The following is a 17,848-nucleotide window of genomic DNA, read 5'->3' as shown; positions in this document are numbered from 1 at the left end:
TCTGCTGCGCTGGGAGACAAGGCTGCACCGCAGGGGTACAGAGTCTCTGTCCACATGCTCCCCTCCAAAAATGGTCACCTCTTTAGAGGAGACAGATGCTAGAGATGCTCATAGAGTCTGTCTCTAGACATTACCAGTGGCGGCTCCAGAGGAGCGGCTGCAGCACAGTCCCCAGGGAGCCACGGCACACAGTTTGTGAACCACTGTCGTAACTCGTAAGCAAAATACTGGACCAGCCGTTGGCCTGCAAAATCAGAGCCTGTGTCTATATCTATGATCCCAGATGTGTTGTAGATTAAATTCCATTATCATCATTTTCTTTATACTAGACCCCAATTACTATACACTGTTGTATTTTGGGAGAAGTCAATTCCATATTTGAAATCAGTGACTTGTATCATTAAACATATAAACATATTGCTCAATTACCGGCATTAGACCCCAGATGTAATATGTTTGCAGTAGAAGAATTATATAGAGAAAATATATTGTTTGTGTCATTCTTTCACCTTTATGGGATCTGAAACAAGATAACAATATGGATGCAGCCAGTAGGGTAACAGTAGCCCCTGAGGTGGCTTGTAGGTGCTGGGGTCTGCAGGGGCTACTGCTACACCACTGCAAGGACCTGTCCCCATTATAAATGTCCCTTCCAAAATGGCCGTCCACATCATGAGAGACAGTTATTAAGGATGCTAGAGTAGGAGGTGGCCTATTTGGGAGGGACATTTTAATAGGGACAAGCACAACAGACCCGCGGCGGTGACAGGAGGGGGGTGATACCCCTGAAAACGAGCAGAACCCCTGACAACCAGGACTGGAGGCTCATGGTGACAGCCTGGATGGGGATCCCCTGACAACAAGCTGGTACAATGGGATGGGGGAAGGGCGCACCTGAAACTGCTTGGCTGTATTATAGTTATGCCACTCGATGCAGCATACTTGCTTACAGGGCCGGCGCCACCACTAGGCAGCTCTAGGCATTTGCCTAGGGCGCTGGCACCTGGAGGGCGGCAGTTCGCCCCTCACCCCCAGCGAACTGTGTAAAAAAATTGCTGCCCCGGCGTCACTGCAGTGCTGGGTCGGTCAGTGGTGTCCGTGTCGTAGGGGTACCTGCGGCGCCGTCATGTGTATAAAGCTGGCTGCGGCCGGCGGGGTCCCTGTAGTGAATAGAAAATAACTAGCGCTATGCGCGCGGCGGCGCAGGAAGCTCTAGTTATTTGCTATTCACTACAGGGACCCCGCCGGCCGCAGTCAGCTTTATACACATGATGGCGCCGCAGGTACCCCTACGGCACGGACACCCCTGACCGCCCCAGCACTGCAGGGACGCTGGGGCCGCAATTTTTTTTCCACAGGTACCACCCCCTCCCTCCCCCCGGCACCGGGGCGCCCCCACCCCGACTCGCCTGGGGCGCTCCGGTGCCTTGCACCGGCCCTGCTTGCTTAGTCTCCTGGTATGTGAGGCGATACATCCTGCCATTTTTGGGTTGCATACCGGCATTAATAATACTGGTGTTTACTTAGAACTTGCAAAGGACATTTCTCCAGGCAACACTATTGCAAGGCATGCTGGGATGTGTAGTCTCACAACAACTGGAGGGCTATAGTTTGGACATGCCTGGATTAAGAGGATCATAGGCCTTCCAGGTTCATGACTGAGGAGCCCTTCTGCACATGAGCAGAGTGATGCAAACACTACAGGGGACACTGGGAGGGATCCTACGGGATCCCTTTCAGATGCAAATTAAAAAAGAAGCCCAGAGACTTCTACTGGCCAACTCCATCTAAAGATGACAATGTCCATCCAATCAGAGCCCCAGAAAGTATTGGCAACATTTTTGCCCTTGGGGGACAGGGCCGAAGTTGGGTCATGTTAAGATGGGTCAAATAAAGACAGAAATTTTTTATTATACCATTCAGCAATGTGACCCGCTGTTACACTGGCTGGAGCCAGCCCGTGACCGGACTATAACAAGAAATCTCATTTCATGCCGTACGCTATTATTCACCTATAAAGGTAAATGTGTGCCGGGTGCCACAGCGGTGGCAGTCATACATCATCCAGCCAATCCATTCATTACTCATGACAGCCGGAGCCAATACCCAGTTCTCACCACATGTATGCTGCACATAGAGGAATACAGGGCCTTATTCTAGTTCACTCTTTCTGACAAATTCCTTCTTAGAGGGACAAAACCATGTGCACTGCAGGTGGGGTAGATGTTACTTGTGCAGAGAGAATGAGATGTGGGTGGGGTTTTACTTCAAAGTGAGATCTATATTGCAGTGTAAAAATAAACTAACCAGAATTTACCCTGCACAGAAACAAAATAACTCACCCAAATCTAACTCTCTCTGCACATTTAAATCTGCCCCCCTGCAGTGCACATGGTTTTGTCCATCTAAGAAGGATTTTGTCCGAAAGAGTGAACTAGAAAAAGGCCCACAGACACTGACACTCAAGGTGGATTCAGCATAAGAGATGGCGCAGGAAGTCGTTCTGCAAATGCTGGAAGCGGCATCACATACACGGCCCTTATTCTGATCTGTGCGGAAATTCCCGCATTCTTACGGAGCGGTCCGCACGCCACGGCGTTTTGCCGCATGCGGCCATCGTCCGTCGAAACGCCCACGTGTCCTCCGCATTCGGACGGACTCACTCTTTAAGAACAGGGCGTGTTTACGGACGACATACAAAGCATGCGTGTGCGGGAGAAACACTCCGATTCGGCACGGTATTACAGAGTATTACAGGTATGCTCGGGAATACCGCATCCGAACGGGAGCCAAGCGGTGCTACCGCACGTAAGCGGAGTATTTACGCCAAACAACCCACTATGAAGTATCTTCTGCAATACATCACATGACCCACTTATTCAATTACCTATCCTCATAAAAAACTGCTTATTTGGAATTGGAATCAATTAGATGCCAATATATCCTTACAAGCATGCCTAACACATGCATTGCACACATTAACCCTTACAGCAATGTAAGTGCATGAATATAAATAAATGTGTTTACTTTACCCAAAATGTGTGGTTTCATGAGTACATGTCAAATACACATGTGTATTGCTAGTATTAATATTCTGTCATGTCCATTGTTAGCAGTTTGAAAGTGTCTGACAAGTACAGCATATGTGGGTGTTTAGTACGGGTTCCTTGAAGCAGCAATGGTTTCAATTAAAGCACTGACAAGCGTCCTATTAGTGAGTAATGAGTAAAGGAGTAGATTCTATTGGGTTCAGGTGTTAATGGTTGTAGTCATTAGGCGTACGTTCGCCTAGCGCATGAACGAGTGGTGTCCGCAAAGCAATAGTACACTTGTGGACACCGCACATTTCTGCCCTTTTTGATCGCGTGCATTCGGAGTGGTTTCCGAATGTACGCCCCCCAACATAAGTGTACTCCCCCGTGTCCGCCCATGTTTCCGCCCCGTTTTGCCCACTTTGAAACTACGCCCATGTGTCATTCCGCATGACGCCCATAATACGCCCCTATTTCCCGACAGATAGCGGTGAACAGTTTTGGACGGGATTTGGCCGAACTGGTACCGAGTCAAGGCGTGGCACATGCGCGTAGCGTTCTCCACGCATGCGCAGACGCCATAAAGACGCGATCCGTAAGTACGCGGTAAAGTCCGCGTCAATCAGAATAAGGGCCGTTCTCTGACTGGAATGAAAAATATCGGTGTCAAAGTCTATACAAGAACTAAATTGGAGGCTGCTCACATCAATATTAGCATTGCATTACCTGCTGTAAATGGGCATGTTCTGCGTACATCGGATCACGCTGGTAATAACAATCATTCGTTATGGTGGACATCTTCGTGCGCCAACATCTTCCCCTGTGTCCTGTCCATACTCTGACTAGATAACCACCGCCCAGAGAGAAATAAAATCCAGCCGTGTAAAGTTGCGAGTGGAATAATTACACAGTCATTCGATAATTGCTCGATTTAGAAATTCACTGATAAGCAATCAAATCTGAATTAGCCCTAGGTCTGCTAGGAAGGGACAGGTCAACGAATAGAGAGGGGAGTGAGGTAGGACAGAGTGGGGGTCAAGCTTACAGTGTGGGGATGGGCAGGACAGAGCAGAGAACATAGAGGGGAGTTGGGGGTAGATCGTACAGATTGGGGATGGGCAGGACTGAGCAGAGAATAGAGGGTGACTTGGTTGGGACAGAGAAGGGTGCGAGCATACAGTTTGGGGATGGGCAGGACAGAGCAGAGAATAAAGGGGATTTGGATGGGACAGTGAGATGGCAGAGGGTACAGATTGGGGATGGGCAGGACAGAGCAGAGAAAATAGAGGGGAGTGGGGGTAGATCATAGTTCATACAGATTGGGGATGGGCAGGATAGAGCAGGACAGCGCAGAGAATAGAGGGGGATTTAGGTGGGACAGTGGGGTGGCAGAGAGTACAGAGAGGGATGGGCAGGACAGAGCAGAGAACACAGAGGTGTGTGGGGGTAGATTGTACAGATTGGGAATGGGCAGGACAGCTCAGAGAATAGAGGGGGACTTGGTTGGGACAGAGTGAGGGGCTAAGCGTACAAATTGGGGATGGGCAGGACAGAGCAGAGAATAAAGGGGATTTGGATGGGACAGTGAGATGGCAGAGGGTACAGATTGGGGATGGGCAGGACAAAGCAGAGAATAGAGGGTGATTTGGATGGGACAGTGGGATGGCAGAGCATACAGATTGGGGATGGGCAGGACAGAGCAGAGAATAGAGGGTGACTTGGTTGGGACAGAGAAGGGTGCGAGCATACAGTTTGGGGATGGGCAGGACAGAGCAGAGAATAAAGGGGATTTGGATGGGACAGTGAGATGGCAGAGGGTACAGATTGGGGATGGGCAGGACAGAGCAGAGAAAATAGAGGGGAGTGGGGGTAGATCATAGTTCATACAGATTGGGGATGGGCAGGATAGAGCAGGACAGCGCAGAGAATAGAGGGGGATTTAGGTGGGACAGTGGGGTGGCAGAGAGTACAGAGAGGGATGGGCAGGACAGAGCAGAGAACACAGAGGTGTGTGGGGGTAGATTGTACAGATTGGGAATGGGCAGGACAGCTCAGAGAATAGAGGGGGACTTGGTTGGGACAGAGTGAGGGGCTAAGCGTACAAATTGGGGATGGGCAGGACAGAGCAGAGAATAAAGGGGATTTGGATGGGACAGTGAGATGGCAGAGGGTACAGATTGGGGATGGGCAGGACAAAGCAGAGAATAGAGGGTGATTTGGATGGGACAGTGGGATGGCAGAGCATACAGATTGGGGATGGGCAGGACAGAGCAGAGAATAGAGGGTGATTTGGGTGGGACAGAGAAGGGTGCGAGCATACAGTTTGGGGATGGGCAGGACAGAGCAGAGAATAAAGGGGATTTGGATGGGACAGTGAGATGGCAGAGGGTACAGATTGGGGATGGGCAGGACAGAGCAGAGAAAATAGAGGGGAGTGGGGGTAGATCATAGTTCATACAGATTGGGGATGGGCAGGATAGAGCAGGACAGCGCAGAGAATAGAGGGGGATTTAGGTGGGACAGTGGGGTGGCAGAGAGTACAGAGAGGGATGGGCAGGACAGAGCAGAGAACACAGAGGTGTGTGGGGGTAGATTGTACAGATTGGGAATGGGCAGGACAGCTCAGAGAATAGAGGGGGACTTGGTTGGGACAGAGTGAGGGGCTAAGCGTACAAATTGGGGATGGGCAGGACAGAGCAGAGAATAAAGGGGATTTGGATGGGACAGTGAGATGGCAGAGGGTACAGATTGGGGATGGGCAGGACAAAGCAGAGAATAGAGGGTGATTTGGATGGGACAGTGGGATGGCAGAGCATACAGATTGGGGATGGGCAGGACAGCTCAGAGAATAGAGGGGGATTTAGGTGGGACAGTGGGGTGGCAGAGCGTACAGAGTGGGGATGGGCAGGACAGAGCAGAGAACAAAGAGGTGTGTGGGGGTAGATTGTACAGATTGGGGATGGGCAGGACAGAGCAAAGAACAAAGAAGGGAGTCGGGGGGATAGCGTGGTGGAAAAATGAACAGATTGGGATGGGTGGGACAGATCATAGAATAGAGGGGGGGGATGAGGTGGGACAAAGTGGGCGAAAGAGTGTACAGAGTGCAGAGCATAAGAAAAAGTGGGGTGCTGGACAGAGTGTTACAGCAAATGTGAGTCAGCCAGCACAGAGTAGGGGGTGGGATGAAAAGTAACAGTAAGCAGACTTAGGTGCCCCGAAGTATGCAGGGACCATTCATAACATGTTACCTACTAAGTAACAAAGAAAAGTAACAATAGTGAGTTACCCTACAGTACAGTATACACAATAGTGAGTTACCCTACAGTACAGTATATACAATAGTGAGTTACCCTACAGTACAGTATACACAATAGTGAGTTACCCTACAGTACAGTATATACAATAGTGAGTTACCCTACAGTACAGTATATACAATAGTGAGCTACCCTACAGTACAGTATATACAATAGTGAGTTACCCTACAGTACAGTATATACAATAGTGAGTTACCCTACAGTACAGTATATACAATAGTGAGTTACCCTACAGTACAGTATATACAATAGTGAGCTACCCTACAGTACAGTATATACAACTGAAATCGGCAATAGGAAGACTGCGCAGTATAATAGAAGAAAGATTAACTGCAGGTGGTTGGAACTATTATATAGCCAGCCGTCTCTTTTGTGATATATATAAAAAACCTGGTTTTCTCATGACATAGATATTCTTCCTTCTATTATCATATAAGTAAGCAGACCTACATACATTTGGAAATATTGTTCTATTCGTACTACCAGGTTACCTGGGATGAGCATAACAGCTGGGATGTTAAGAGACTGGTAACCATAGGACAGCACATCAGTATAACACTGAAGGAGTGCATGTTAACACTCTCTCAGACTTTTTAGATCTTTTTGATCTTTTTTTGATTTTTGTATCTGTGTTGCTGTCATCTGCAGTATCTTAGTGCAATACCATAAACAATTAGACTGCAGATTGGTACGACTCTGGATTGTCTAGAGCTTTGCAACATTGTTTCAAATTTCTTGATTGTATGTTACCATTTGTAGTACTTCAGTACCATTCTATTTAACAAACTAGAGGGATTATCATCACCTTATAAGTATATTAAACATATCTTTAAAAGTTATATTTTCGCTAGCCTTCAATTAAGGACATGTAGCAAAGATATAGAAGTACAGTAGCTACAATATAGTCATTTATAATACCTGTCTATAGAGATATTTTCCTCGACAGGCGATATATGTTTTATGTATGTATGTGATATTGTACTGTCTTTATGGTTAATTACAAACCTTTGTCTAAATACATTAGTTACTGAACAGACGTTTACAGTAACCGTGACCATTATTTAGAGATTTTCTATCTCATTCTTATCCTGTCCAGGAGATACAGTCTCCCTGATAGGTGATACGTGTTGTATGTACGTGTGTAGAATTGTTTTTGTTGTTAGGGTTGGCTCCCTGTATTTTATATATAAACCTAATAAAAGTTAATTTTTAATAACATTTAACATACCAAGTTGTGCCCCAAAAAAAGAGAGAGTTCTTTTCTTTCTTCTCTTGTTGCATTATATCACTCTCTAGGGAGCACCTCCACCCAATTTAATTGATAGATACGTTAATATCTAATATATATCTTTATTGTGGAACTACATATTGAGACACCAAAATATTTTTTCCTTGTGTAACTGTCAGTGACACTAGTGCATAGACAAAACTCCCATCTCCCCTTTCCCCAGGCAATTACAATAGTGAGTTACCCTACAGTACCGTATATACAATAGTGAGTTACCCTACAGTACAGTATATACAATAGTGAGTTACCCTACAGTACAGTATATACAATAGTGAGTTACCCTACAGTACAGTATATACAATAGTGAGTTACCATACAGTACAGTATATACAATAGTGATTTACCCTACAGTACAGTATACACAATAGTGAGTTACCCTACAGTACAGTATATACAATAGTGAGTTACCCTACAGTACAGTATATACAATAATGAGTTACCCTACAGTACAGTATATACAATAGTGAGTAACCGTACAGTACAGTATATACAATAGTGAGTTACCCTACAGTACAGTATATACAATAGTGAGTTACCCTACAGTACAGTATATACAATAGTGAGTTACCCTACAGTACAGTATATACAATAGTGAGTTACCCTACAGTACAGTATACACAATAGTGAGTTACCATACAGTACAGTATATACAATAGTGATTTACCCTACAGTACAGTATACACAATAGTGAGTTACCCTACAGTACAGTATATACAATAGTGAGTTACCCTACAGTACAGTATATACAATAATGAGTTACCCTACAGTACAGTATATACAATAGTGAGTAACCGTACAGTACAGTATATACAATAGTGAGTTACCCTACAGTACAGTATATACAATAGTGAGTTACCCTACAGTACAGTATATACAATAGTGAGTTACCCTATAGTACAGTATATACAATAGTGAGTAACCGTACAGTACAGTATATACAATAGTGAGTTACCCTACAGTACAGTATATACAATTCTGAATCACTGGTAAAAGGATTGGGATAAATGTTTCTTCTTACACCAATGAATGTACTCTAGATCCCTCGTCCTGTGTTCCTCACCGTAGTTTGATTGGACACCCTTACAGTATCTAGTTTCCAATAAAGGGCCTGTTTATGGAGGGTAAACATAGGATGTGGCTATGGGCAACCAATCATAATCTACTTCGTATTTATTTAGCACCATCAAGAAGATAATAGAATCTGACTGGTTGCCTATAGCAACATCTATGATCTTCAACCCCCATAAATAAGGCTCTTTATTATGTCCCCAAGCACCACCTCTATTTGCCATCACATTCTATGTTTTAATCCATAGGATGCTCCGCGTGCCCAGCCTCACTCCCTGGTGCCGACGGTCCCATCCCGTCATTGAGGGATACATATGAATGACTGGTGGTCAGGTAATTATACTTACCTGCCCATCCCTAATCCTCCCTCCCTGCGCCCTAACCCTACCCCTTCCTGGGGATTTTTTCCATCATTAATAAAAGGACTATTTATCCTGAAATGGACTGGGCCTAATCATTACGAACATCTTCAAACATAAGGAAACAAATTTCAGAAATGTATTGTTGATTTTATTATGTTATATTGGGAGGTACAGTTTCTGTATTAGGTAGCGCAACCCAATCCCCCCCCCCCCCCCTCTTGATTACTATACTGTTCCTCACTAACAGGAGGAATTTTGGTGGTGCTACACATACAACCAAGCGCAACTCAGAGTCAAACCCAATCTTATATATATATATATATATATATATATATATATATATATATATATATATATATATATGCTGGCAGTGAGCATGAAACCCCTGGCAATGACCATGTAGCCCCTGGCAATGAACATGTAAATCCTGGTAACGAGTATTAAATGCCTGGAAGCGAGTATGTGGATTGTGACCTAACAGTTTCTTTACTGCGCTTGAAGAAAATTATTTAAAAAAACAATTGATTACAGCGAGTGAAGATTACCGACCTGCGCACATCATCATCATCATCACATGGTCATAAAGATTTGCAGGTCCTTGGTCAACCCCGTGTCCCTGGAATGTTCATCACTAAATCCTACTTCCGCAGTGATAATTAGATGCTTAGTCATTGTAGCGTATATTCGGTAAAGCGATGTAGATGCATCGTCGCCTCATTTCCACAAAGGCGGAGAAGGATGTTTGATGAATTATTGATGGCGTAAAGTTTATGAGTTGGTGAAACAAGGAACAATGTGAAGATGGATGATGAGATCGGGGCCTTCCCGCGCTGTCTCTAACGAGATGCGTCGCTGTGATTTAACCGTTTGGGAAAAACTTGTCTAAAATGAATCCAAAAACATGTTCTCGGAGACGGAGGCAGAGTGGTGACTGGCGCGTCGGGTTCTCTGTTAGAAGTGGTAATTTGTTATTGTAATGATGATGTAGTGACAATAAGAGTCCTGTCACTTATGTCTATATAATGCTCCGCTAACGAGCCCGTTTGTCAGGTCTAGATACGGTATACAACATCTCATTTAAATTAAATTCCCAATTGATAGTACGACGCACTACGTTTCGTTACTAAGGCAGTTCTGCCGCCTTCTGGAAGGAAAACGAGCAGAGTGTTTTTTTTTCCAACCTGTTTATGTGCAGGTAATTTTAGCCGACACGCATCACCGCAGCCTGAAAAGATTAGAGATGAGCAGGGATATTTTGTGGAGGAACAATCCGTGTCACAGAGGTGCGAATTTCTGGCATCAAAGTCTTCAAATTCCGCCTTCTCTGTATATTACTCTGTTTTTGAAAATGTGCATTTTGTGAGCAGAATTATCTTTTATATCCTTACCCCTTTACGTTAATACAGCTTGAAGGCGCCTGACACTGGCTGAGTGTGTAAAAACACCCATCATCATAGGCTTTGAGCCCCCTGACCTTCAGTCACATTCTCCTTTATTTAAGCACACATTTCAAAACACAAGATTCAAACTCATGACCTTTCATATTGCAGTCAGACACCTTTTTCACGGTTCTAATTGCTCCTATAAAGAACATCTGAAAGTATTTTGAAATGTTTACCTTAAGTAAAGGAGTGTGTGACTGAAGGCCCTCTGTCTTCCTTCGTCACCAGGTCTAGGATCATTTCCAACCTATTCAGAATTTCAGGACTTTAAATGACTTCATCTCTACTTTCTCATTTCAAAACTTATTTTCTTTGTCTTGCAAACAGGAACCTGTAACGATCAGATCAGGTGATCGATCAAATTAACGTATGCCTCCTGTTATGATTATCTGTCCGGTGAATGTATGTCTGATATTGGTGTAATAGTTATGTCTCCTGTAAGTATTGGAATCAGGACATGGCTTGTATGTAAACTGTAGGTGACCCTGGTCTAAGTTTGAGGCCTGTATTTCCTCAGTGTGACATCTGTGGACTCCTCCGGAGTCAGGATGTAAGATAAGATCTGAGCCCTCATAAACCATGGTCCAGGAGAAGAGGTTAGAGTTTGTCCCCTTCCTTCACATCTCTTATCAGTGGGTCTGCTATGCAAGGAAAGAGAATCAATCACTTTGAAAACAGCAGACTGTACATTGCCAGGGACCTTCCACACTCCTTCAGCATGGAAAGAGTGGAATCCCAAGGGTGGGAGGGATGAGGGAGTCTGCAAGGTATAACTAAGACCTTCTCCCTATAGTCAGTGTCACTACCTGGGGGTCGAGCAAGCAGGCTGTAGGCGACGAGAGATTTCTTGTGGAGGACCCCCCCACTTCAGGATTGTAGGATACGGTTCTGTCTTTTTTTTCTTTTATTTTATTTCTGAAATTTGCATTTAAAACTTGTGTGTACTTTTAAAATCATTGTAAAATCTTGTAATTATTTTCTAAAGCTCTGTAGTATTTCTAGGAATAAATAATACATATTCCCAGTTCTGGTTCTGTGTTCCTAAGACTCATTAGCCTCGGAAGAGAACGGCTGAAAAACGTTACCATTGTTATCTTGTATTGTATGGTCAGGGGCGAGCCAAGCCGCCCCTTGCGCAGTTTCAGGCGCTAAAATCAGGTTTTGGCTGGTGGCAGTGTACCTCAAGGAAAGGACCCGAGTGTCCTGAGTGAACCCCAGTCACGGCCGGCGCTGCTCAGATTGACGTATCGGAGCAGGCGACCGGTGGGTCCGTGACATTTGGTGGCAAGCGGTGGGGTGGAGAATTCATTTTTCTCTTTAAGAACTTAAGTGAGTGTGGGTAGAATTTTGTGAGAAATACCCACATCACCAGAATCAGAACTCAGAGCTTTACTATAGTTTTAAAAGTCACACAGTGGATGCAATTTCTGTTCCCTCCCTTCTCTTGTTTTTCTTCCCTATCATTTTATTTGACAAGTGTGAGACTCCGGATGGCTGATTACCAGCAGATGAGGAGAGATGACCTGGCGGTCGTGTGTGTACGGAGGAATATCCCTTGGTCTGGCCAGAGTAGAAAACGTATGATTCAGGCACTAGTGGATGCCGATCGGACTCTAGCTGCTGGAGGAAACCAGTCCATGGACAATCCTACCCCAGGGGCTCAGTCAGCACTGGACAGTACAAACGATGCCGTGCCAGGGTCAGACACTTCTGCTGGACCCAGCAAGTCTACACTGCAGAGCGACCTTCTAGCTGTTAGCAGGCAATTGAAGGATGTGAACCCCGTATTCGCTTTGCAGCTGGTGCAGTTCTGCCAAGGCATTGTCGACAGAGAGGCTGCGGAGCGCAAAGCCATTGTCGACAGAGAGGCTGCGGAGCGCAAAGCCGTACGAGAGGCTGAGGAGCGCAAAGCCGTACGAGAGGCTGCAGAGCGTCAAGCCGAGCGTAAGTACCAGTTGGAACTGGTGAGGCTCAGAGGGCTGATCGCTGTTGGTGAACCAGTGGAGGATGATACAGGGCATCATGATGGCGAACCTTTACGTGAGACTTTATCTGCCGTGGCTACTGAGTTAGCAGGAGATGGGCTTCGTACTGAACTTTTACTGTCTGCGGAAGTAAATAATGTGTTGGATCATGGTGTGGACTCTGTTATCAATCATGGGGAGCCTAACAAGGGACAGAGGTCCCAAATCACCGCTGACGCGAATTTCACCGGACCGCGTCATGCACAGTTCCCTGTCTTGGAAGCAGACAGAGGAAGCCAAGTGAGTGTCAGCTTGGTTGTGAGTAATGAGCTGGCCCTGGACACTACAACCGATGCTCAGAGAGCTGACATCTCTGCTAGCACCAGGGAGACTGTAGGATGTGTGGCAGTCAGGGAGACTGCAGAGTACCAATCCCCTACAGCACCAGAAGAGCCCAGTGAGTATTCTGGCTGCATAGTGAAAGTATGCAGGGAAGAGACCATGTCGGAAAGAGGAATGGGACTTTCTGACTGTATGCACACAAGTATGTGTGGGACTACTGATGTGGGACTTTTATTAACTCCACACATATCTGTCGCTAACCCTTCTGAACCATATGATGCATCTCAGGTAGTATGTAACCATGCTGAACATTGCAATGTTGTTATTTTGTGTGAAGCCCCTGGGATGATCTGTGATAGTGCCGTACCTTCGGTACAGGTGAAGGGTGAGTTAGAGACAGGTATAGTGGGTAATCCTTGCCAGTTTGTGGGGTTAAATGAATGCCCTAATCTAGTTGGGAATGAGACACCCTCACTCATCAGTGGTAGGAGTGCTGATGGTGATGTCATTAAGGTTGCTGTGCCAGACGTTAACCCTGTTCTTCCAGTGATGTCTGGTTGTGACATGGTGCCCGGGGACGCTAACTGCAGAAATGGGACAGATCTGAGTTGGTTGCAGGCAGAGCATGTACCTGCCAATAAGTTACTGGTGACAACATGCTCAGATAACCCCATTCCTGCTCAGAGACCATGGGATCCAGATATAGATGTTTTGCCACGGTGCAATTGTAAGCCAGCAGGATGGGCCCCATGTGTTGTGGAAGATGCACAGGCTAATTTGCAGGTATTGCAGGATGTCTCCCCAGGTTATGATATTGATGTTACTGTTGATAATGTGATGTCTTGCGCTACTGTGGGAAATGTGGTACCAGGTATAATAAGTGACCCGGTGGGCCCTGTGTGCACTGTAGAACTGTCAGATAGGGAGAGAGTGTCCCTTACTGCAGCTTTCCCCCCAAACCCCCCTCCTTACTGTAGCCACACAAACACAGATACAGGAACACAGCAGGGGTTCCCTCCAGACACTGAGAACCCTCCAGAGAGTGCATTTTTCCAGCATCACTGGATAACGGATGCCTCTCCTGAGAACCTCAGTGGCACCACCCCAGCCACAGAACCTGCGGGTCTGGGAGGGAAGGTCAGGCTCAGGAAGGTGTCCTGGACTGCCATGGAAAGCTTGGCTTTCCACGCAGAACTGAGAATCAACCCTGCACAGGCTGCCCCATACCTGGGAAGTGGGAAAGATACACCTGGGTGCAGTGAGAGGGTTGTTTCAGGAATTGAGCCAGTGGCTAGTAGGGAAGCTGCTGTGTGTAACCAGAAGGGTGGGAGGGCCCGTGAAGAACAGGTAAACTCAGCTCCATTAACCTCAGAAAAGCTGAGCTGGGATGTTCCCAAGACAGGGGACAATGACCTGCTGGTATTCCCCCTTGCAGAAACGTGCCCCCCTTCGCAATTCACACACACAGACAAAGAGGGAGAATCTCCTCACAAAAGGATGAGGTGTGAGGTGTTGAGTGAGTGGACCTTCCCCCCAGTGAAGGGGAGGGGGGGTCAGTCAGCTCAGGTGAAGTGCTGGGAAGACATTTTTAAGTCTGTATATAGTGCTGGGAGAATGCCCCACACCTGTGGTATAGTTAAACGTGCCGAGTTACGAGTCCCAGGGGGATGGCCGTTTGGGGTGTGGCGGAATGGTCTGGTACTGATCTCAGTGAGTAAGGCCAAACTGCCAGCTGCAGGGGAGAATCCGTGCCCAGGAGTACGACGCACAGCTGTGGTGGGCTGTGTCATTGCCAGCCGGGATGGACACAGCTCCCACTATATCAGTGTGCTCACAGACTATGGGTTCGAGGACACCTGTGTGCTTTTAGTTTGCCATCTCCTGCGAGAGGGACAGGGACTATGCCCATTGCCCACCCTAGCCACGGCTATGGCGTCAGGTGGTGCCATGACCGACGTCAAGTATAGTGAAGTGTTAGTACAGATCCCGCAGAATCAGTGGCAGTCTGTCTCAGCACAGAGACCACTGCTACCTGTCCAGGTGATGTAGTGAATAGCGCACTGAGGAGATGGTGACGTGGGTCACCACCTCTGTGCGCCATTTTAAAAGGGGGAGGTGTAACGATCAGATCAGGTGATCGATCAAATTAACGTATGCCTCCTGTTATGATTATCTGTCCGGTGAATGTATGTCTGATATTGGTGTAATAGTTATGTCTCCTGTAAGTATTGGAATCAGGACATGGCTTGTATGTAAACTGTAGGTGACCCTGGTCTAAGTTTGAGGCCTGTATTTCCTCAGTGTGACATCTGTGGACTCCTCCGGAGTCAGGATGTAAGATAAGATCTGAGCCCTCATAAACCATGGTCCAGGAGAAGAGGTTAGAGTTTGTCCCCTTCCTTCACATCTCTTATCAGTGGGTCTGCTATGCAAGGAAAGAGAATCAATCACTTTGAAAACAGCAGACTGTACATTGCCAGGGACCTTCCACACTCCTTCAGCATGGAAAGAGTGGAATCCCAAGGGTGGGAGGGATGAGGGAGTCTGCAAGGTATAACTAAGACCTTCTCCCTATAGTCAGTGTCACTACCTGGGGGTCGAGCAAGCAGGCTGTAGGCGACGAGAGATTTCTTGTGGAGGACCCCCCCACTTCAGGATTGTAGGATACGGTTCTGTCTTTTTTTTCTTTTATTTTATTTCTGAAATTTGCATTTAAAACTTGTGTGTACTTTTAAAATCATTGTAAAATCTTGTAATTATTTTCTAAAGCTCTGTAGTATTTCTAGGAATAAATAATACATATTCCCAGTTCTGGTTCTGTGTTCCTAAGACTCATTAGCCTCGGAAGAGAACGGCTGAAAAACGTTACCATTGTTATCTTGTATTGTATGGTCAGGGGCGAGCCAAGCCGCCCCTTGCGCAGTTTCAGGCGCTAAAATCAGGTTTTGGCTGGTGGCAGTGTACCTCAAGGAAAGGACCCGAGTGTCCTGAGTGAACCCCAGTCACGGCCGGCGCTGCTCAGATTGACGTATCGGAGCAGGCGACCGGTGGGTCCGTGACAGAACCTGTTTGGTGTTTCTTTATATCTGAAAGAGCTATGTAGATGTATCCAATGCGGTGTTGCTTTAATATGGGGGGGGGGGGGCATCACTGCTTTTCACTTGTTATTCAGGAAGCACCTCTGCAGCCATTAGCCAGCATGATGCACTGAGTAAAGGCACACTTCTGCAGCTCCCCAGAATCTTTGGTGATTTGCACACAGATCACTTTACACAAAGGCTAGAGATGCCAATGAGTGATGTGGCGCTGGTTAGCTGCTGATCTGCGGTTCCAATTGGCTCCAAATATGAAACACAGCCAGCACTGCCTTCTACCAGGACCAGCGACCAACACTCAGAATGGTAAGTTGTGGGGGATGCATGAGGAGCAGATGGGGGGGGGGGGGGGTAGGGTAGTGTGTGTGTTTGTCTTGGGGGCAGTATACAGTATTCTTCATATTTTGGGCTTGATACGGATGTGGGCTATACAGTATTTGCTTACCCTTGCTGCGTGAGGATTACATTTTTGGGCCCCCTGAAGTGGCCTTTATTGTCTCCTCTGTGTGAGGTGGGCGCATCGTCCATTGTAGATGCAGTGGAGAAACGTTTTACTACTGCGCATGTGCCAAAGCCGCTCTGCGCATTCATGGCACTGGATTAACAGCAGCGCGCACAGAGGATTTATTCATAGAGTGAGTGACAAGTAGTATTTCTGGGAGGTAATAGGGATGGCTGTAAAACCACAGGTGCGTTGGGGGTGTCATAGTCAGTCACTGCGAATCTGCAGCTGGAGAAGCCAAGCGTCTTCGGTGGGACAAGGAAGGGTTAATCAATAGTGTGGACAGGTGCACGCCCAATATGTTTCCACTTCTGTATGTAAGCGGTGGAGATGAGACGCCGGCAGTGGTCGTCTCCATGCACATTCAGGGGGAACTGTAATAGGATGAGAGATTCAGAAAGTGAGAGATTTGGGAAGAAATCTCCAGGTTTTTAAAGCGGCAATCATTTACACTGCAAAATCAGACTGGTTTTGCAGTGTAAATGATTGCCGCTTTAAAAAAACTGGAGATTTCTTCCCAAATCTCTCACTTTCTGAATCTCATCCTATTGAATCTCACCCTCACTGCCTGAGTCATTAGCATATTTGCGTAGGAGCTCGCCGCTGCATGCACCCGAATCAGGCCCATTGTCCATTTAATCATAAGAAAAAAAGAGGAAAGTTACAGAGATTTTTGGGTGAAATCTTATATTGTACCCTATCCAAATAATTACAACATGGTCAAAATTATTATTATAACAAAAACCCCTCATTGTCCGATTAAAACTGCTGCTTAACTTCACAATGTATTAATAAACTGCATTGTTGTTCCAGTATCTTTATGCATTATTGTCACGTCATAACCAGCCTATAAAATCCACATCCGCTTGGCGCTTCTTGCGCTGGAACTTGATGTGTTGGTAACTCAGAATCCTGAGAACCAACTAAATGCCATCCGCTGCCTGCATGACCGCCCACGCCCGCTCGCACGGCCAATGTCCCCACATGCATGCAAATGGATGTTTTGCATAAACATCCAATTTCAGCCTTGCGTGCGGTGCCAACCTGGGCATGCTGGGTGTTCCCATGGGTGCGACTCGTGCTTGCCACCCCATGCCCTCCTGCCCACACTGCTTTATGCGAACGGGCCGGAAACTATGCTAGTCACTGCGTACATTTGCAAACAGAGCCCACACATGTGCATAAATGGTTATTATTATTATTATTATTATAAGGGTTATGCGCAGAATGGGCCGATGTAAGAGGTGCAGAGAGAGTTAGATTTGGGTCGGCTGTGTTCAAACTGAAATCTAAATTGCAGTGTAAAAATAAAGCTGTCTAACATCTGTGGGCTGCTTGAAAACCCAACCTCTCTGCACTCGTTACATCTGCCCCGCCTGCAGTGCACATGGTTTTGGCCATTTGTGTCCTTTTTTTGCAAACAAAGCTGAATCAGGCCA

Source organism: Crinia signifera, chromosome 6, assembly GCF_055691185.1.
Source record: "Crinia signifera chromosome 6, ASM5569118v1, whole genome shotgun sequence".
In the NCBI taxonomy this organism is placed as follows: domain Eukaryota; kingdom Metazoa; phylum Chordata; class Amphibia; order Anura; family Myobatrachidae; genus Crinia; species Crinia signifera.
The sequence above is the reverse complement of the archived record's forward strand: the minus strand, read 5'-3'. Positions refer to the sequence as shown.